This window comes from Camelus bactrianus, chromosome 8 (assembly GCF_048773025.1).
Source record: "Camelus bactrianus isolate YW-2024 breed Bactrian camel chromosome 8, ASM4877302v1, whole genome shotgun sequence".
Lineage (NCBI taxonomy): Eukaryota > Metazoa > Chordata > Mammalia > Artiodactyla > Camelidae > Camelus > Camelus bactrianus.
In genome coordinates this window covers 37,517,165-37,539,065 of record NC_133546.1, presented here as the reverse complement: position 1 = coordinate 37,539,065, position 21,901 = coordinate 37,517,165, and the positions used below count along the sequence as shown (strand labels likewise).

Genomic DNA, 21,901 nt, shown 5'->3' with positions numbered 1-21,901 from the left:
AACAATTACAAAAATACTCCACATCACATTTTTGGGGCTTCACATAAAGTGGTACTCAGAGAAAATCTACATGAAAAAGAGTAACGGCTTAGAAACAGACGCACAGGCATAGAAAACAAACTATGGTTACCAAAGGGGAAAGGGCCAGGTGGGGGGATGAAGTAGGAGTTTTGGATTAACAGATACACATTACTATATGTAAAACAGATAAACTACAAGGGCCTACTATATAGCACAGGGAACTATATCCAATTTCTTGTAATAAAATATAATGGAAAAGAATCAGAAAAAATATATATGTATGTATATATATAACTGAATCACTGTGCTGTATATCTGAAACTAACATTGTAAATCAACTTAAAAAATAAAAAATTTAGAAAAGAATAAAAGGCTCAAAATTAATGAGTTAAATATCTAACTTAAGTTAGAAAAAGAACAGGAGAATAAACACAAGGAAAGAAAAAGAAAAGAAGTAATGCAATTTGAGCAGAAAATAATGAAAAAGAAAGCAAACTTACAGTTGAGAGGATCAACATAATCTAAAACCGATTCTTTGAAAAAACTGGAAAAAAGAGCAAACCTCCGGGAAAATTAAGGACAAAAATGGAGAGTATTCTTATATAATATCATGAACAAAACAAGTGATATGACTAAGGATGTCAAAATCATGAGAAAAAAGTCAATTATTTTAAAATCTATATGAAATGAATACATTCTTGTAAAAATACAACTTCTTAAATCCATCTCAAGAAGAAAGGGAATCTGAATAGTTTTATTACAATTGATGAAATGAAATAGTTAAAAACCTTTGCACAAAGAAAATTTGATCTTTAGATGATTTCAGCCTTACACAAACCCTGTCAAGGACTAGAAATGGAGGGACTATTCCCCAACTTATTTAATGAAGCCAACATTAATTACCTTGATGCCAAGTCCAGGCAAAGACATTCCAAGCAAACTACAACCCCCAAACCCCCGAAATAGGCCAATCTCAGTCATGACCACAGATACTAATAAGAAGATTACTAATGCTAGACGAAAATAATACAAACAAAACCAAAATCCCCTGAAACTCCCAAATAGGCCGATCTGAATTGTGACCATAGATAAAAATTCTAAACAAAATTTATACCAGCAAATTGAATCTGAAAATGCATAAAAAGACAGTATGTTATGATCAAATTGCCTTTGTCCCACAAATGTAGTATTGGTTTACTTTATAAAAATTTATTAATAGACTTTTTTTTTTTGTAGAGCAATTTCAGGTTCAGCAGAATTGAGCAGAAAATACAGAGAGTTCACACATAGCCCTCCCCACCCACACATATATGCTCCTCTACCCTTAACATCCCTCATCAGTGTGGCATATTTCATACAATTGATGAACCAACATGCGCACATTATTATCAACCAAAGTCCATAGTTTAAATTAGGGTTCACTTGATGTTGTACATTCTATGGGTTTTGACAAATGCATAATGACATGTAGCCACCACTATAGTATCATACAGAGTAATTTCATTGCCCTAAAAATTCCTCATGCTCCATCTATTCATCTTTCCCTCCCTCCCTTCTCCCCAGATCCCTGGAAACCAAGATCTTTTTATTGTTTCTGTAGCTGTGCTTTTTCCAGAATGTCATTTGGTTGGAATCGTATAGTTTGTAGCCTTTTCAGACTGGCTTCTTTCATTTAGTAATATGTCTTTTAAGTTTCTTTACTTTTAAATTGTCTGACATCTTATAAACAAATTAATATAGAAAAATCATGTGATTATTTCAACAGATGCAGAAAAAAATTAGAAAAACTTGACATTCATTTAGATTAGAAAAATTTTGGGTAAACTGAAAACAGTCATTGTCATAGCTTGAGTTCCTGAGGAACAGTCTGAGATGGAGGTTAACATGCAGGAAATTTATTAGGGAGTGTTCTTGGTGTCAGCACCTGTGGAGGAGAAAGGACGGAAGTAGCTGGGCTGCAGTGTAGCCTCAGGGAAAGCTGTGGCCAACCCTAAAGAGAGCTCTGGAATGAGGGTGTCCCTGTGAAGATGGCTTGACTTGGGGTGAGCAGGTTAGCGTTTATACTTTATGTCAACCAGCCACCCCAGTGAGCTGCCCCAGGAAGTGGGCGTGATGTGGGCAGGTCGACTCTCTTCAGCTGAAGGCTGACAGTCCAGGGCTATCTGCTAGCCATGCTCCCAGCTGCTGGAAGAGTCACTTTAATTCAGAAGGGGTCCCCTATCCTCTTGTCATCCTTCTGGTGAGAGAGAGAGGTGTCAGGGCCATTGAGCAATGAAAACTGTCACCTGCATGTGGGAGTATAAACTGACACAAATATGTCAAAAATATTTGTATTTCCTAGGAAAGCTGAACTTCTGTACAACCCGTGATCTAGCAATTCCACTCCCAGTATATACTTCAAAGATATTTTCTATTGCATGTGTGCAAAACTATGTTCACAGAAGCCTCACTTTTAAGAGCAAAATTTTAAAAATAATCCATAAATGAATAAACTAATTATGATATATTTATCAAGTGGAAAATTATATAGTTATGCAAAATGAATGAACTAAGGCATATGCATCAATCTTAATACTCTAAAAAACCAATGTTGAACAAAAGATGCAAGTCATAAAGGATATGCACAATATATTCTTTAGAGTCCATATATGTGAGATAAAATTATGAAGAAAAGTTAACAGAATGAATGATCAATACAAAATATAGGCTGGTAGCTCTTTCTGTAGGAGAAGGATCAGGAAGTAATTGGAGAGAGGCACTGGTAATGTTCTGTTTCTCAAATGCCATGGGAGTGTATTATGTTCTTTAAACCTCTATGGATATATTTTATACAGTTCTTTTGTAAAATGGATATGCTGCACGATAAAAATGCAAATTAAAGTGTTTTTAAAAATAATTTTAAATATCAGGGCTATTTTAGTGAGCAAACAAATTGTTCTTAAATATTCAGCATTGCACACCAAGCATCTCCCCATCCTCCATTCCTCTTCATCAAAATTGAAAAGTATAAATGTACCAAGCCTATAAAAGAGAGCCAAGTTTCCTGGGTTCACAAATGTTACCACAGAATCCATGGTAATTTGCCCTCAGAGCTCCCACTGATTCACTGTCTGGCTCCAGATCTTTGATGTGGATCTTCAGGAGAACAGCTAAAATAGACTGAAAAATAATAAGCCCAGATCCAAACTTTATGCAAAAGAAAGATTAGAGTTTGATTTGCTAGGTGAATCATACTATTTCTCAGGTCTGTGATATCCACACCATTTTAATGTTGAAACATATATTACCCTCTTTATTCTACTCATTGGTCTGTAAATGTTTTAGAATACAAATCTCATCAACTTCAGAGGAGTTACTCAGACATTAGCATTAAGCCCTAAATATTAGGGTTCTCCTATTAATAAAAAAAAAGTCAGAAGAATATTTCCAGAAACATAGTATATTTTTCTGTGGTACACTAATCACTAAACTCTTAAAATAAATTCTTTCCAAACCATAGTTTTCAATAATGCATATGCATTTTAGTGGCATAATTGTATAAACATAAGCATATAAGCATTAAGAAAAAAATCAGTAGCACAGATTTGACAGACCCACATATTAGTCAAAGCTTCTTTGATGGTAAGGAACCAACATCAGATCTGACTGATTGAAACTAGAAAAGAATTTACTGTGAGGATATTGGGTGTCTCACCAAAGTGAAGAACCAATGGACCAACCAGACTTTGGAAAGGGCAGGAATTAGGTAGCTCTAGGGATCTACAGAGGGGAACGTATCAGGCAGGATTTTTTCCCTAGGTACTACTATCAAAATAACTTAGCTCCTGCTACCTTGCCTTATTCTTTTATCAGCTCTAGTAGTTTTTGTGTAGAACCTTTAGAGTTTTCTATATACAGTATCATGTCATCTGCATATAAGGACAATTTTACCTCTTCTCTTCCAATTTGGATTCCTCTTATTTCTTTTTCTTGTCTAATCTCTATGACTAGGACTTCCAGTACTATATTGAATAGAAGTGGTGAGGGTAGACATCCTTGTCTTGTTCCAGATTTTAGCAGGAAGGTTTCAACTTTTGACCATTGAGTATTATGCTGGCTGTAGGTTTCTCATAAACAGCTTTTTTTACGTTGAGATATGTTTCCTGTATCCCACTTTGGTTAGAGTTTTTATCATAAGTGGGTGTTGGATTTTACCAAATGCTTTTTCTGTATCTATTAAAATGATCATGTGATTTTTGTCCTTTCTCTTGTTGATGTAGCGTATCATGTTGATTGATTTGCATATGTTGAACATCCTTGTGTCCCTAGGATGAACCCAACTTGATCATGGTGTATAATCTTTTTTATGTGTTGTTGGATTCTGTTGAATATTTTGTTAAGAATTTTTGCGTATATGTTCATCAGTGGTTTTAGCCTGTAGTTTCTTTCTTGTTGCACTTCTTTACTCTAACAAGGAAATATCAGAAAAGGAAAGTAAATACAATCCCTTTTAAAATTATATCCAAAAAAATAAAATACTCAGGAATAAATCTGACCAAGGAAGTGAAAGACTTATATGTGGAGAACTAGAGAACATTTACTAGGGAAATTAAAGATGACTTAAAAAATGGAAAGATATCCCATGTTCTTGGATTGAAAGAATCAATATTGTTAAAATGGCCATAATACCCAAAGCAATCTATAGATTTAATGTGATCTCTATCAAATTATCCAAGACATTTTCCATAGAACTAGAACAAATAATCCTAAAATTTATATGGAATCACAAAAGACCCAGAATTGCCAAAGCAATACTGAAGAAAAAGAATGAAGCTGGAGGAGTAACCCTCCTAGACTTCAGACAATACTACAGGGCTACAGTAATCAAAACAGTGTAATATTGGTACAAAAACAGACATAGATCAATGGAATAGAATGTTCATAGCAGCACCATTTACAACAGCCAAGACATGGAAACAACTTAAATGTCCATTGACAGATGACTGGATAAAGAAGCTGTGGTATATTTATACAACTGAATACTACTCAGACATAAAAAAAAAATAAAATAATGCCATTTGCAGCAACATGGATGGACCTGGAGATTGTCATTCTAAGTGAAGTAAGCCAGAAAGAGAAAGAAAAATACCACATGGTATCACTTATATGTGTAATCTAAAAAAGAAATAGAGAAACAAACTTACTTGCAAAACAGAAACAGACTCAGATACAGAGAACAAACTTGGTTACCGGGGTGGGGAGGAGCGGAGGGGATAAACTGGGACTTCAACATTTGCAGATACTAATATATATATAAAATAAACAACAAGTTCATACTATATAGTGCAGGAACTGTATTCAATATCTTGTAGTAACTAATGGTGAAAAAGAACATGAAAACGAATATACGTCTGTATATGTATGACTGAAGCATTGTGCTGTATACTAGAAATTGACACAACATTGTAAACTGACTATACTTCAATAAAAATATATATACAAAAACAAAGAAAATAAATAAATTACCTTCAATATTTTTCAGATCTTGTCACTGTGCTCAACTTTCTAATTTCTGCTGTAATCTGGCCTGGGCCACTTTTTGGCAAGAGGAAGGTATGACGTAACTGACAGTTCCACTGAGACTGCTGCAGTGACGACTGGTAATGGGAAGAGATTCAGAATTTTCCAAAGGAAAATCAGGTGCTATTACTAAAAGAATAGGGGGTACTGACGCTGAGCTGGAAAAAGCAGATATCCACTCAAACCCTTTTAGCTGAAATGAATTTGGCTGTAATCTTCTTATCCAGAACCATTGCACAATTTAAATGAATGCTACAAACATTTGGGCATTGTCTTAGCCTGCTCAGACTTCCATGGCAAAATCCACCAGATTGGGTGGCTTTTACAACACAACTTTATTTTCTCACAGTTTTGAGGTCAGGGTGCTGGCAGGTCGGGTTCTGGTGAGAGCTCTCTTCCTGTTTGTAGACGGTCGCCTTCTCCCTGTGTCCTCACGTGGTCTTTCCTATCTCTCTCTTTCCCTTAAGGCCACCAATCCTATTGGATCCGGACCCCCAATCCTATGACTGCTTTTAATCCTAATTATGTTTTAAGAGTCCTATCACTCAGTACAGTCACATTGAGGGGTAGGGCTTCAGCATATAAATTTGGAGACAATTCAGTCCTTGTCAGATATTAACAATGGGACTCACAATTTGCTAACTCTCTTTTCATAGTCTTCTTGTTCTCATGCACACATCTGACTGCAAATTCTGGTAAATATGTGCCATTTTCTAAGTTATCTGTCTGGGGTTTGTCAAGCTCTCTGGGGAGCCCTGCCTCTCCTCCTCCTGGAACAGGAAACACTGTACTCAAAGCCAGAGGCCCCGTGTCTAACATCCACGTGCCCGGCTGGCTTGTCCGAGTCCATTACTTTTCTGCATTTCAGCTCTGCAGCGCTCAGTGCTCCAGTCTTGGTAGTGCTGCCTCTTCTGTTTTTCAGACACCCCAACAGGAATTGCTTAGAGATGCCATGTGGAATCATGGAAATGTGGAAGTCAGAACACCTGTGTTCTCTTCCTGGCTCCCGCACTTACAAGCTGTGTGCCTTTAGGGAAATCACTTAACTTCACTGAGTTAATTTATGCCACAAGGGTGCCTTGCTTTCTTACTTGCAAATTTGGGGCTAGGTGTTGAGAAGTCAGTGATACATGTGACGAAGGAAAAGTGAAGGATGCTATGAGAGCAGGTGGGAGGGTGAGGAGTGGGCAATGAATCTGGCAGGGTAGGTTCAGAAGGCCTCCTAGAGGAAGTGACCTTTGATAAGGAAAATGAAGGATGAGCAGGAGTTACCTAAAAGTACTATGAGGGAAGCGTGGGGGAGGAAACACATTCAGGACGGAGGGAACATCTCTGTCCCAGGACCTGTGTTGGGAGTAAGAAGACTTGCTCCAATACATGTTTTCAAAAGATCACTCGGCTTAGAATATGGAGGAGTATTGGGAGAGGGGTAGGGGTGGCTAAGGCTGGATCAGAGAAGTGGCTCGGGAGCACGGTGGTTTGGAAGAGGATGGGGAGAGCAGCGATAAACAAACGTGTCAGTCATTTCTAACCAAGATAATCATGCCTGCCAGTTACATTACACCTACTGGATTGGTCCAGAGTGATTATTTCCTGAGTAACGAAGTCAACAACATTCATCAAACAGGTGCTGAGGATGGGGCCGTGAACGAAACACAGAATTTGCCCTCACACAGCTGACTCAAGAATAAAATGGTTTACATTCTAGTGGGGTTGTGGTCGGGTCAAATGAGGTATGTAAACTACCCAAATGGGAAGCCTTGGGACCTCTAGTTCACTGCTTTCCAGAGAATATTGGTTTTCAACTTCTGCCCTGTGTTAGGTTCCTGTGGTTGCTGTAACAAATGACCCCGAATTTAGTGCTCAAAACACCACAAGTGTATTACCTTCAGTTCTAGAGGTCAGAAGTCCAAAATGGATCTCACTGGGCGAAAATCAAGGCAAACGGCAGAGCTGCATCCCTTCTGGAGGCTCTGGGGGAGAATTTGTTTCCTCGGCTTTTCCGGCTTCTGGAAGCCGCCTAAATTCTGGACTCAGGCCCTTCCATCCTTCGAGCCAGCAACAGCCAGTCACGTCTGTCCCACATCCCATCACTCTGACACTCACTCTCCTTCCTCTCTCTTTCACTTATAAGGATTCTTGCTGCATTGGGCCCACCTGGATAATCCAGAAAATTCTCCCCACCTGAAGATCCCTCACTTAATCACATAGGCAAAATCCTGTTTGCCACTTCAGGTAACGCATTCACAAGTTCTGAGGCTGAGAACAGGGCCGCCTCTGGGGGCAGGGCTGCCTTCTGCCCACCCCACTCCCAGAGCACTTTCGTCTGTCCAAATCACGATGTGGAATCAAGTTTTCTTTTTTTCCCTTTTATTTTATTTTAATTTTTAAAAATTTTAAATTGAAATATAGTCAGTTACAATGTTGTGTCAATTTCTAGTGTACATGTAGCATAATAATTCAGTCATATTCATACATATATTTGTTTTCATATTTTTAAGTAACTACAAGATATTGAATATAGCTCCCTGTGCTATACAGTAGAAACTTGTCATTTATCTATTTATATATAGTAGTGTGTATCTGCAAATCTAGAACTCCCAGTTTATCCCTTCCCACCCCCTCCCCTACTGGTAACCATAAGTTTGTTTTCTATGTCTGTCTGTTTGTTTTGTAAGTTCATTTGTCATTATTTTAGATTCCACATATAAGTGAAAGTTTTCTCTTCTCTCCTTTTTGTGTTGTTCTCAAGGTGTGACTGAGCAGTAAAGTGAAACACAGTGACATCCAAGTTGGACCATCTCTTTTCCTGAGTCTGAGAGGTTTTAAGAGAATCGCAGAGAGCTCCCTCTTCGTAAGAGGGTCCAGTGTCCAAGCCACGGACCGCTCCCGGTGCTGCCGGGGAGCAGAGGAACACAGAGCAACCTGCCCTCGTGTGTTGCCTCCTGTGTGACAGGGACAGGAGCTGGCCGTGCAAAGCTGTGCTGAGAAATGGGTCAGGAGAACACACTTTCTGGCCCCATGGCTTATGCTCATGGGTCTCCCAGTCTGATCTGCTTCTTCATTGAAAATGATACTCCATTTTCCCCAGCCTCTGAGAAGACCCCTGGGAGAAGCAGCCAGGCTAACTTCAGGTGGGACGGGCCTTATCTTTGAATGACCAACATACAAGAGGCACCCAATACGCACTATCCGCTTTCCTGGATGCACAGGGCATTTCTTTTCTTCCTGTCTCAGCCATTTTCAGAAGCTCGCTCTCCACTTTCCTGCAGTCCTTGTAATCAGCATCATCTCATCCGCACCTTTCAGCGGCCGGCAACACGATGCTGCACCCCGGCCCCCCCGGCCCTCGATCCCTGCCGCCGCAGTCTCGGCTCTCAAGGGCCCCAGCCGAAGAGCACAGGCTGCCTCTGCCGGGAACGAGGTCTCCTTTCCCACACTCTGAGCAGAAAAACAGGTGAAAGGGAGGTGGGGAAGGGCCTCTCTTTCCCTTTCAGAAACCGGGCATCAAAACCCTGCTAGGATTTCCATGCCGTACTCCACTGTGCACTGCGGTCCACAGTCTGGTCTTTTCTTTCAAAGTTAAAATTGATTCACTAGGTAATAAATGGACGATTCCTCCTCAGGCTTCCCAGCAGAATCACATATGTTATTAGTAGCAGTCAGCAGGCCTTTACAACTGGAGACAGGCTGATGCTCTGCCTGTCTGGAGGTGTGAAATCCGGGGCTACTTCACATGGCCTCGAATAGGTGGCAGGGGCCAGGGGAAAATGGGGCCATTTGTGTCTCTGGTCCCTTGCCTGGATTTGTTCCTATGAGGAATTGCTCTTTAATTCTTGCACAAGAAAACCATAGCTCATTAAAACTAGCTAGACATAGAGAGCATAAAAAACTACATTTTAAAACTCTGACGGCCTTAGGGTTTAGCAACCTGCCTAGTCAGATTGCCTGGTGTTGATCTTCAAGCAAAGCTGCCTCTGTCAATAAATCACCGGGTGGCCTGGTCCAAGCATCTAGGAAGTTTGTGTCACTTCTGCTGGCTACCTGCAGTTTCAGCAGTCAAGTGCAGGCTTGGTACCAAATAGAGTGAGCATCCTGGTTGCAGGGCTGCTGAGCTGCTGAGGGGGGAGATCAGCTGAACTCCTTTAAAAGTCCACCTCTGGGCCCCAGAGTCGTGTATCTCGGAAGGGTCTGTGTGGTAGATAAGCAGTAGCACCTTATTTCAACAGATGAGCTCAGAAGAATTTTAAGTGAAATCTTATATTATTATTATGGTTGTTACAATCATCTTTTAGGAATCATAACAAATCCTTTTAAAACACAAATAATCATCTTTTAATTTTACCTCGTCTAGAAATGCTAATTTTCATAGATTGGAAAATGGTTATCTGTCTAGAGAATAGGGTGCAGGGGTAAATAAACCATTTAGCTGCAATACCGTTAAAGTGTTGAGAGTGGCTCATTTCTGTTCCCACTCCTGGTGAATCTGTTTTGTGTGTCCCAGCTTGAAGAATGTTATGGAGGACACGGACAAACATCTGAAGACAATATATCAGCTAGGCAGCCTAGGCTCCTCTAGGGTGCGGTATTTAAGGAGATGGTGACAATTGAATAAGCCAGGGAAGGATGCAATGACCTTGCAGCCGTGATGGCTTCACTTCCCAGGAGCATCCAGGCACAACATTTCTGCCCGTCCTCTGGGACAAGGCAGGTAATGAAAAGCAGGAGAGGATGCATTCTTCAGAGATCAAAAGCAACAAAAAATAGAATGTGTCAAGAGCTGGCTTGATCTACCGAAGTCCACGCTTAATGTTCTTCCTTCTCCCAGGGATGAAAATGACATTGAACATTTAACAACACACAGCGAGTGCAGTCCCAGTTGGAAGCAGAGGGGCATTCAGTAAGCATTCACACTCTAGACCCAGCAGTAAAGGGAGAAGGAAGTCCTTGAAGTCAGAAGACACACAAGCTGAAGGTCAGCTTCGCCGGGATAGTTACTCCCATCCAGTATGCCGCTCGCGCATTTACAAAATGCACTTAATGCTCACAGAGATCCTGGAGCGTGGCTGTTGCTGGTTGAATTATGTCTTCCTGAAAGTCATGTTGAAATCCTAACCCTACCACCTGTGAATGTGACCTTGTTTGGAATGAGGGTCTTTGCAGACGTAACCAAGTTAAGATGAAGTCATGCTGGATTAGAATGGGCCCTGACCCAGTGACTGATGTCCTTGTAAAATGGGGAGAATTTAGACACACAAAGAGGAGAGACTGCTATATGAAGACACAAACACACAGGGGAGACAGCCGTGTGAAAGTGAGAGTGATGCAGCCAAAAGCCGAGGGGGCCGGGGTTCCAGCAACCACCAGAAGCTGGGGGGTGGGCAGGGAACGGATTCGCCCCCTGTGCAGCCAAAGAGGAACCAATCCTGCTGATGCCTCTGGACTTTCAGCCTCCAGAATTGTGAAAGAATACATTTTTGTTTTTTAAAAAAATTTAAATTAAAAAATTTTGGGGGGGTAATTAGGTCTATTTATCTATTTATTTTTAGAGGAGGGACTGGGGATTGAACCCAGGACCTCGAGCATGCTAAGCATGCGCTCTGCCACTTGAGCTATCCCCTCTCCCCATTTCTGTGGTTTTAAGGCACCCAGTTTACAGTACTTCATTCTGGCATCCCTCAAAACATAATACTGTGGGTGATATACTTCCAATTGTATGGAAGAAAAATGCAGGTTTCAGAAATGTTAGGAAACTTGCCCAGGATTACATAGCCAGCAGAAGGCTAATGTGGAGACTTAAAACCCAGAGCTGTGACTTCAAATCCTAGGCCCTTCCCCCTACATGACCTCTAAAAATAGTTGACATGGAGGTGAAGAAAAGAGATGCGTAGAAATTCATTTCTGGGTATATATGCAAAAGTATTGAAAGCAGGGTCTCAGATATTTGCACACCTGTATTTATAGCAGCATTATTTGCAATGGGTAAAAGGTGGAAACAACCCAGATGTCCATGGATGGGTGAGTGGATAAACAAAATGTGGAATATACCTACAATGGAATATTATTCAGCCTTAAAAAGGAAGAAAATTCTGACACATGCTACAACATGGATAACCGTGGGGGACATTTTGCTAACAGAAATAAGCAAGTCCCAGAAAGACAAATACTGTCCGATCCCACTTACATGAGGGCTCTAGAGCAGTCAGATCCCTAGAGACAGAAAGCAGAAGCTGGATGCTGGCAGCTGAGGGAGGGGGCAGTGAGGAATTGTTTAATGAGTACAGAGTTCAGTTTTATAGGGTGCATAGAGTTCTGCAGATTGGTTTTACAGCAGTGGAAATGTACTCAACGCTATTGAACTATACACTTAAAATGATTATATGATAAATTTTATGTGTATTTTACCACAATTTAAAAAAGAGAGAAAGAGAGATGTGGAGGGAGCTTGCTCTGATAACATGACTGTTAGGTTGGCCTCGCAATGCGAAGGCAGCCAGATTGGTTTCCACACTCAGGAAAATATTGCTTCTGCCTGCCTGGGGCCTGCACCCTAGGGATGCCTTCGAAAGGGTGTCACCTGCCTTCCTCCATGAGGTCACCTGCTTTCCTCCAGGGAGCCCTGCCACCCTCTGACAGGTGCCGGCCTTGCCCTGCACCCCAGCACACACCCCATCAGCGCACACCGTTCCCCCAAACTGCTGTTCAAGGCAGGGGTACCACATCCACCCAGACTTACTTGCTGCCTTCTTCTCTCAAAACACATGGGGAACGCATCCCCCATCTGTTAGTGGGAGAGCCATCTTCCTTGCTTTGCTTCCTGATTTTGCTGGCTTGTGGCGAAGAAGGGAGTCGTGGGGGTTCCTTCCACGGACTGGTCTCTTCACCTCCAGAGTCATGCTCCTTGGTAACAGAGCTATGGCCTACTGGCGTCTAAGAGATGACTTCAGTTCTGTTTCCCTGGTGGGAACCTAGGGCTGAGCTGCTGCGAGCTCTGGTGTGGTGGCCCCTGGCCTGCAGGGGGTGCTCTCTCAGCAGTCTAGATGGGTGAGACACGCTTCTGTCTTTGCCTGTGACTTTACTTGTGTTTGTGTCATTGACATACACATTTACAGTCTGATTCACTTGGTGTTTACAACCCACTCTTCTGAAAGTTTAAGGGGTGCAAAGGGGCATCACAGATGGATAAACATGTTACAGGAATGTGTTGGTTACTCGCCGTCTGGCCCTCTAGGTCTGTTCTCCACGCTTCTCTGCTGGCCTCTAGGGATGACATGTCCAGTGCTCCCCTTGCCCTCTCGCTTCCAACTGGGTTCAGCCCCTGGAAGCCCTGGCGGGGGACGACAGGCAGGAGGAGAGTCCGTGCATGTAGGCACTCTGCTCTGGCCTGTGACCGACCTTCTCTACTGAGGACACAGCTCCTGTTAGGGCAGAGCAGGGTGGCCTCTTCTGGCTTTGGAGCTCCCAGGGTTCCAGCAGCAGCTTCCTCCTGTCTAATGACCAAGCTAAATCATCTCAGCAATGAGTTTGATGTCCTATATTTGAGAGAAAAGAGTCAGTGGACTGGGGAGCACTCTTCCCGAGGGAATTTAAGCAAGGGTGAGTTTTATGGAGCCTTAGAAGTCACAACGTGGAAACAGGGCATGACTGGCTGGGATTGCATATCTGACCTTACGTAGAAAGATCAAGGAATAAGGAAACAAGTGTAGTGCCCAAAGTTGGCTCGGCGTCTGGGGATCGGATGACTGCATGGACTGTGTTTCTGGTCCAGTGGAGCATTTGCAGAGACAGGAAAGTTCAGTTTGCTGACATGGTTCTGGGCAGGAGCGGCTCCATCTTGGGCCTAGAAATTTGTTTCAACATCCTTCTTACCTTTTGGGCCTTGGGGTGTCACAGCTTCCTATGGTTGCTGGGCCCTGGGTGCTTCCTTATCTTTTTCAATTCCTGCCCACACCTCCATAAACAGCTCTATTACTAATTTCATTACTAGTCTCTTCAATTACTCCTTTGGGTACCATCTGATTCCTGCTGAGACTCTGACTGGTACAGTGAGTGCCAGGAGGAAAAAATATTATCCTAGAGAACCAAGGGGCTGGGAAGGGACAGGTAATATAAAAAATACAAGTCAAGAGTTGATTGATATACTTAGGTTCTCTGAATCACTGACTGGAATTTTTAACATGAAAGGCTCAATAGACCCATTGACTAGAAGCAATGGCTTTTTATTTTTAGTAGCCTGCAAGTCTTATCAAAAAGACATCCATGCTCTGTATATTCTGAACATGATTCCTGTCCACAGGTAAGTGTGGATGTTTCGAGGTCCAGCTGTTAGGAGGAGCTACACACTGGTGAGCTAGTCCAAAAGGATACTATTTATAACAATTATGGTGACAATCAGAGTGACAGCTAACACTTACTGTTTATAATAATGAGGAATATAATTTATAATACAACGAGGAAACCACACTTAGAGAGGTTAAACATTTGCTTAGGACTTTACAATTAGACTTCAAGCTCAGAACCAGACACCAGAGCCAGGGCTTGAAGTTGTAATGACTGAGAGATTTTCCCCCAGTGTGGCCCCTGTACCACTGGGGGCATAGGAGACAATGTGGGGGGGATGTCTATGGGCGAAGTGTTCCATTTGATTAGTTATGTATATTTAGGATTACCTTCTATTTAGGACAAGTGATATTAAATTTCCACTTTTAATAGTGATTTAGTTTCTTTTTCCAAATAAAGGTAATGAGAAAGGGTAAATAAATTTAAAGAAATATACTGAAGCATTACAAAGGCTGAGTTCGGGTGTGGCCAAAATTATGACTGAAACCTGAGGAACACTATGACTCCACACTGGCCCTCAGGGGCCCCAAGAGTCCACAGAGAATAAGGCTCTGCTAGAAACCAAAAAATTAAATATCCATCTGCTCCCAAATGTCCCTATATTTTGCCTATTTCCAGAGACTGTTTATAATATAGTCAGTTTTGCTATGACTGAGGTGTCTGTGCCACCAGGTGGCTTGGATGGAGATGACAATGATGTCAGTATGACACAGGAGTTGTGCTGGTTCACACACGACGTCCTAGTGGAGGGCTGCTGGGAGCAGAGTCATAATCCCCACCAGGAGAGGTGTCCTCAGCCCCCCTGTTGCACAGATCAGAGCTTCCTTTGCTCTACTTGGATTGCATAGGAGGGCCTGTCCCTGGGGCTCCCCAGCTGGGCATTTTCAGCATCCCTGCCCTTTCTGAATCATGGCCACTGCATTTCTAAGAAATCAAATATAGTTTCTCATCAGGATAGGGCACGGTCCCTAGACTCTAATTAGTGGCACTAAGACACCTCATGGAACAGTGGCAGGCTCTGTTTCATGTCTCTTACCTCCCCCAGCTGCCCACAAGATGGGCCACCCTACCACCACCACCACCACCACGTCCTCCTTCTTCTCTTGAAGCTTAAGTTTCTTCCAAGTTCCTCATCCACTCCTGACTAAGGCAGCGAATAATGAAGCTGCATATAGTGGCCAGGGAGGGGTTCAGTGTGGGTCCACCCTTGCTGTTGACCTGAGCCATGATACACGTCAGTACTGACCACTGAGCTTCCAACTTGTCCTGTCTCCTTGAGGACTTGATTCTGACTGTGGACAGGGTGGGGTGAGGGTTGTTTTGGCTGATTCCGAATTCTCGTTGTTCGCCTGACTCGAGAGGAGGCCTCCAATGCTGACCGTTTGCTTCTAGGCTAATCCTTGAGTCCTAGCCCCTCAGAGCTGAGAGACTGAATGTACAAATGGGTCCAACCATATGTGGAAACAGAACTTTGACCCACAGTGTGCAGCAACCTGCTCAGGAAACCAACCTCTTCATCTACAATAAACCACCCAGGAAGCCAGTCCGCTGTAAGCCGTACTTGCAGGAAGCCAGCTGCCCTCTCTGATGACAGTCCAGGGAGCTAAGCAATCCCTTCTGTAACGAGTGACCCCTAAATGGCCAGGGCTTGATTACTGACAGTTTTCCTGATTTTTGTCTCCACTTGCAACATAGGATCAACCGGAGAAAGCCAAATATGTACCCCTAACCAGTCACGCAGACACCCCACTCTAGATAGCCTGCCTGCAGCTTCCCCAGGCCAACAGCCTCTGATCAGGGCACACCTCAGATCCTCTCCTTTTTTGCTCTATAGAGCTGTCCCACTCCTCTGCCTGCCTTGGAGCCTCTTCCGAAAGGAAAGTGATGGTGGCTGACTCCCTGACTACAGAGAAAGCACAGAATAATAAATAGCCTTTGCTTTTCTCATTTGCTTGGTTTTCTTTTATTTCCATAGAGTCTGAAACCTGCTTATCGTCCCAGTGCCTTGCCTCATGATGAGTCTCCAGACTCTGCACTCTCCTCTGCGGACAATACTCCCTTCCCCCGCTGGGAGAAGAGTGTGTCTGGCTGGTGTGTCTGCAGGAGCACTTCCCCAGGGGAGGGTGCTGGCAGGGCTCAGCTGGACTCCTGGAGCTCTCCTGAGTGAGACATTGGGTCCCCTGGCTTCTTGTAAGAGCCAGTGACCAGGCAGGACTGTAACTGGGGTTTAGCTCTGGTTCCTACTTCATGTCTCAGTCCCATGGGCTCCACGGCAGTTGGGGCCTTGCCTTACTCTTGTCAATTCCTCCTTCTCATAGATAAAGTCTGGCTCAGGAGCCCAGGTCCACTAGTGTGGTCTTAACTCCCCGTGGGTAGATTTCCTCTCCCCCGCTGCCTGTCTACATGGCCAAGTCCAGCTGCTTGGGGTCTCCTGGTCCCGCCCCTGCTCTGCCTCCAGGGATCTTCTCAGCCCTTACTACCCCCACCCAGCACACATACTATTGCTGCCTGTATCAGATGCCGGACTAGCCAGCTCTGTTCTCACAAGCCGCCCAACACAGTCGTGTCTGAATCAGAATCTCCCTGCCAGGCTTGGCTCCAGACGAGTGTTTGAACAGCTTGAGAAGTGACCACATGGTGGCGCTATAAAGCCGCTGATGTACTCAACAGCGTTGGCAAACTGCAAAGCTCCAAGAAGTCAGGATCTGTGTTTTTCTGTTCTTGTGAAATGTCAGAAAACTGAAAACTGGTAACGGTCACAACCTCCAGAAAAATCTTAATATTATTTTGCCCAGGGCTATTCCTAATCAATGGCTATTGGTGTTTGATACTTGCCAGAGGTCAACCATCCTTCCTCAGCACACACCCCCCAGCCCGGGGCTCTCTTCTCTTTGCACTCAACACATGCACATGTCTGTCCTAAATAGTCTGCCAGTTGCTATAGGCCCCAAAATACACACACGGAGATTTAAGAAAGATTAAAATGTCTTACCTAAGCACGAGTGAAATGATTGCTCCTTTTGTTTTGGTCTGTTATTGTGCTAAACAGTTAGAAGTCTTTTCCCTTTCCACATACGGAGCTGAGCAAACATGCACAAATGAAAACTGCCCACATCTAGAAAAATCCCTCGGCTGCCCTGGCCGATTAGTCATTACATATTTACATAGCAGAGGCAAGGTCGCCCAGGAAATCATACAAACATTTGCTGTTTTCCTGTACCTTCCCTGGCTGATTCAAATTCTTAGGAATTGAGATTTGTTTTGTGCATGGTTTTAAAAACAGCACTGATGAGATTTACTGGACTTCTTATTCTTTAACATGACTGGATGATAGCCTGCTGTTCTCTGAACTTTGTGTCAAAGACAGCAAAACAGTGGGGAGAAATCAATCTTCAGGACCTAGGTGGGGGAGGGGAATGATCTGTATCCTGGCTCCATCCCTACTTTATTTGTGACCTTGCCCAAATGGTCTCAACGTCCTTGACTTTTCATTTGCTTATCTGTGAACCAGGGTATAGTCTTTGCCTTCTAGAATTGTTTTAGGGGATTAAATAAGGCAAATATGCATAGAAGAGGCATTAAGTAGGTAGTATTTCTGAGAGTAGACTGGGCGCTCACAGAGCATAACCTACGGCCAAGCGACTGGAAGGTCAGGAGAGTGCCTCACGCTCCTCTGGAAACCTCTGGAAATGTGGTGATGAAGAGCATGATCTTTTGAGTCAAAAGATCTGAATTCAAACCCTGGTCCTGCCATTTGTGCAGTAGATGAATTCAGAAAAGGGAAACAAATCTTTCCAAGCTTCAGTGTTCCAGTTTGTAATGGTGACAGTTACAGCCATTACAACACTGAATGAGATAATACATGTATTATGGGTTGAAGTGTGTTTCCTTCAATGAGGCTGAAGTTCTAATCCCTAGTACCTGCAAAGGTGACCTTATTTAGTAATAGGGTCTTTGCAGATGGTCAAGTTAAGATGCAGTCGTTAGGGTGGGCCTTAATCCGATACAGCTGCTGTTCTTACAAAAGGAGAAGGTTTGGACACAGAAAGACAGCCACCCAGGGAGAGCACCATGTGAAGATGACGGGAGAGACTGGGCTGAGGCAGCCACACGGCAGGGGATGCCGAAGCTGCCAGCAAGCTGCCTGGAGCTAGGAGAGGGGCCTGGACCAGATCCTCCCTCAGAGCCCTCAGAAGGAACCTTGATCTCAGACTTCCAGCCTCCAGAACTGTGAGATGATAAATTTCTGCCAAGCCATCCAATTTGTGGTACTTTGTTACAGCAGCACCCACCTCCCTTCAAAACTTACACAGTATTGGATGCACTACCCTAGTGGCTGGCACCTTGTAAGCATTCAGTAAATGTTAGATATTATTGCTGATGCTGTTGGCCAGTGAGATTTCTCACCTTTTCTAAGACGATTTCCTTTGCACACAAATATTCCTACCTAGTTTCTCCTGCTTGGTGAGTAGAACATGCATTTTATTGTGATGCTTAAATACGTGCAGAAAGGAATTTACAAAGGCAGATTTCAATCAAGCTGTTGTTTAGGTTTTTGAAACATCTAAACACCTTGAACAGAGCATCACTAAATAGAAAGCCCCGTGTCTAAAGAATGGTTTTATAAGAGGTGAGGGTGGAACCAGAAAACATCCCTGATTAAACTGTGAGGTATTCTGGCAGGTGTCAGGCCCGCGGCCAGCAGGAGACATATCAGTAGCTCCGAGGAGAGGTTGGGGCATCCTGACTTGCTTGTCACACATCTCTGGGGAGTGGAGTTCACCTCGTGAAAAGCACAAGGTTCCATCAGGACTCCTCAGTGGCTGCTTTATTTTACACTTGTCCTATGACAACACGGAAGAAGCAGTTTTACTTTCTCCTTTCTTGGTATGACTTGTCTGGTTGGTGACAACTACTTGGAAGTCTTGATCGATCTGGCCTGTGACTTGAGTTGGAATCTTCACATCCAAACTGTCCCTAAAACCACCTGCACAGCAAGGAAGCTCACATAGCCTCTGACTCACAGAGGCTGTTTAACCATAAGTTTGCGTTGGAAGAGTAAGTGAACTGCAAAAATAAATATCTATTTTACTAATACTTGATTCTCAATCTTGAAGATCATTAGGACAGTCTCACCAGAAATATGTTTTAAAAATTTCAGGTAGGAAGCATTGGTGGTCTTTCCTTCTGGAGAAATTACAATTACAAGCATTCCCTGCCTCTCTGATGTGGAGTGTACAAACAATCCCTAGAAATGAACTGTCTGGAGTATTTTATTTCTTAATTAATCCAGTTTTGCTATTTGGTATAAATAGGATGATGTTCAAGCCAAATGAAAGAACAGGAAAGTTTAGGGAATACAATCCAAGGAGGAGTTTTAACTCCCTCCACATCTGCCACTCTATTTTGCTTTAAATTAGATTTTAAAATTAATTTAATTTTTCACTGGAAGCTGCTTTCCCTCACCCCTTACACTTTTCATTCAGAAACTGGTCCTCCTGTCTGTGTACTTTTGGAGACCAAATGCTACTTTCTACATCACCTGATAATTCTTTTTCCATCTTTAAAAAAAAAATCACTTAGTTATATTGCAGTAAGAGAAGTATGACATTGGTTGGCAGGACTAAGGTTATTGGTATATGAAAAAGACAGTCTCCCCCACTGATGTTAGAAATTCCACTCTATACTTCACCTCTTTATGGAAGCACCACCCTCTTCCAACACGCAAATACTCAAGGGAACACACCTGACACCTTCCCCTTAGTTTCCTCAGCTGGAAAACAGAGACCCAGCACAGGGATAACTATTTCCTAGGGCTATTGTTAAGAATCACATTTTTATGTATTAGTAAATACTCAGCCTTCCACGAAGCAAGTTTGTCTGCTGACCACAGGTATCATATAAGAAAATAATGGTAAAATAAAATTAAGGAATCAGGATTAAGGACATTACATACAATACTAGGAAAGTCAAGACTAAGGAAAAATATGTTGCGGGGGGTGAGGTGGGCTGAACTACCTAATTTCTGTAATTAGGCTTTAAATGTGACTGAGATTCTTGAAACTTCATGGGTCAAGGATCAGTTACATGATTTTCATGATCAGAGAGAAAGATAAGGCTTTTGAGAGATGATGTGTGGAACTTGAATGTCCTTAGCCCCATCCCCATGTGGGGCAATGAGGTAACATTCTCATTAATAATACACCTTCCCAAAAGTTCTGGCCCCCACTTACCCATCTTAGCCCCTTGTGTTTCACCTACTGGTCTCCTCCACTTCCCTGCATCTCCATGTTCCCTCCAGTCGCCCTCGCAAGCAGTAACAGATCAGCAACCACAAAACAGGAACAGCGGCCTTTAGATGTCCTTTGTGCAAACAGACCTGGGCAGGGGGTAGTCAGTGGTCCCTCACTGCTAATTACATGAAAGCAGGGTCCCATTTACGGTCTCTGGGATCCTACCTCTATGAGGCTCTCTTATGTAAAGTGCTACATAAATGTAGGACTTCATCCGTGTGTCACTGTGACATTTAGAAGTTGTCTAATAGGTGGAAAGAGGAGACTGAAGACACACATGGTCCCTTCTCCAGCTTTGTTTTGGCTCTAGGCTTTTTGGCACTCTTGTTAAACCAAGGTTTTCTCTGTGCTCCTCACAAACATAGGTGCCTGTCTACTCGGTACTGTCTTAGTCTCCTCGGGCTGCTGTAACACCACTACAGATGGGTGGCTGGTAAACAACAGAAATTTATTTCTCACGCTTCTGGCAGCAGTGAAGTCCAAGATCAAGGTGCCAGCAGATCTGGTGTCTGGTGAGGGTCTGCTTCCTGGTTCACAGACTGCTGTCTTGCTGTGTCTTCATGTGGTGGAAAGAACGAGGGAGCTCTCTCGGTCTATTTATAAAGGGCACTTTATAATCCCATTCATGAAAGCTCCACCCTCATGCCTGACGCACCTCCCAAAAGCCCCATCTCCTAATACCAACACGTGGGATTTCAACATGTGAATTTGGGGAGGACAAAAACATTTACTCTGTGGCCATGGCAGACTCCTCTGCTTGGCAGTGGGGTGGGAGCCACATGGAGAACCCAGATCTTTTTTTACTTGTTTGTTTTCAATTAAAAATGGACTCTATTTTTTAGGCTGACTTTTTGAACATAGTTGAAACCCATTGAGTAGGAGGGATTACTAAACTGTTAGGGAGCTAATATAAACCAAAAGGGGGAAAGAAACTATGAGGTGTTTATCTGCTTCTGGGCTGAGGCCTGGGCTCCTGACCAATAGCCTCTTAAGCTTTCTCCCCTCCTTTCTTGGAAGGCCTCCTCGCATGGCAGCCCATGCACCCTCAGGAGAGTATCACCCTAGGCTGTGTAGCACCATCTTTTATTACCTTGTCTGTCTCTCTTTCTGGCTTCTGGAGTTGCTTGAGGGGAGGGTTCTTGATTTTTTTTTAATCTTTTAATCTCAGTATCACTAAATCTTAGCAGATGATTAGCTCCAAGAGAGCAGACAACACATTTTGTTCTTTTCTCTATTCCCTACTCAGTTTCCAATAAATATTCATTACATGAATAAGTTACTCAGCAAATTGTAGGCATTAATAAATATTTACTCAATTAATGAATTGTATGTGGAAATTAAATCATATTTTCATGCAATAAGGAAGTTAACTATTTTGAGAAACGTTTAACATATCCTATGTAAAATGACCATCTTATCCACTTAAAATCTCTAGTCCTATCTCAGGGCTTTTCTGATTACACAAGTAATACATATCTCTGGCAGAAAATTTAAAAAACAAAGAAGAAAATAAAAATGATACAGAATCCTCCCACATAAAATTAAGAACTGTTAATATAGCCCTACTCATACTGAACACACCATTTTTTATTCTGCTTTTTACCTAATCATGAATGTTTCCCTACATTGTTAAATCTTTTTAGTTAACATCCTTTTTAATGGTTATACAATATTCTGACTTATTGATG

The 21,901-nt window shown here is 42.8% G+C and overlaps 1 long non-coding RNA gene across 1 annotated transcript; it reads right to left on the bottom strand.

Moving 5' to 3' along the window:
* Nucleotides 1–871: 871 nt before the first annotated feature.
* On the bottom strand, nt 872–17,036 carry LOC123619830 (uncharacterized). The gene is made up of 3 exons (XR_006728564.2): nt 16,913–17,036; nt 12,317–13,112; nt 872–9,771 (listed from the first exon to the last, which is right to left on the bottom strand). It is a non-coding gene; the product is annotated as an uncharacterized LOC123619830 (long non-coding RNA).
* Between the last annotated feature and the right edge of the window lie 4,865 nt (nt 17,037–21,901).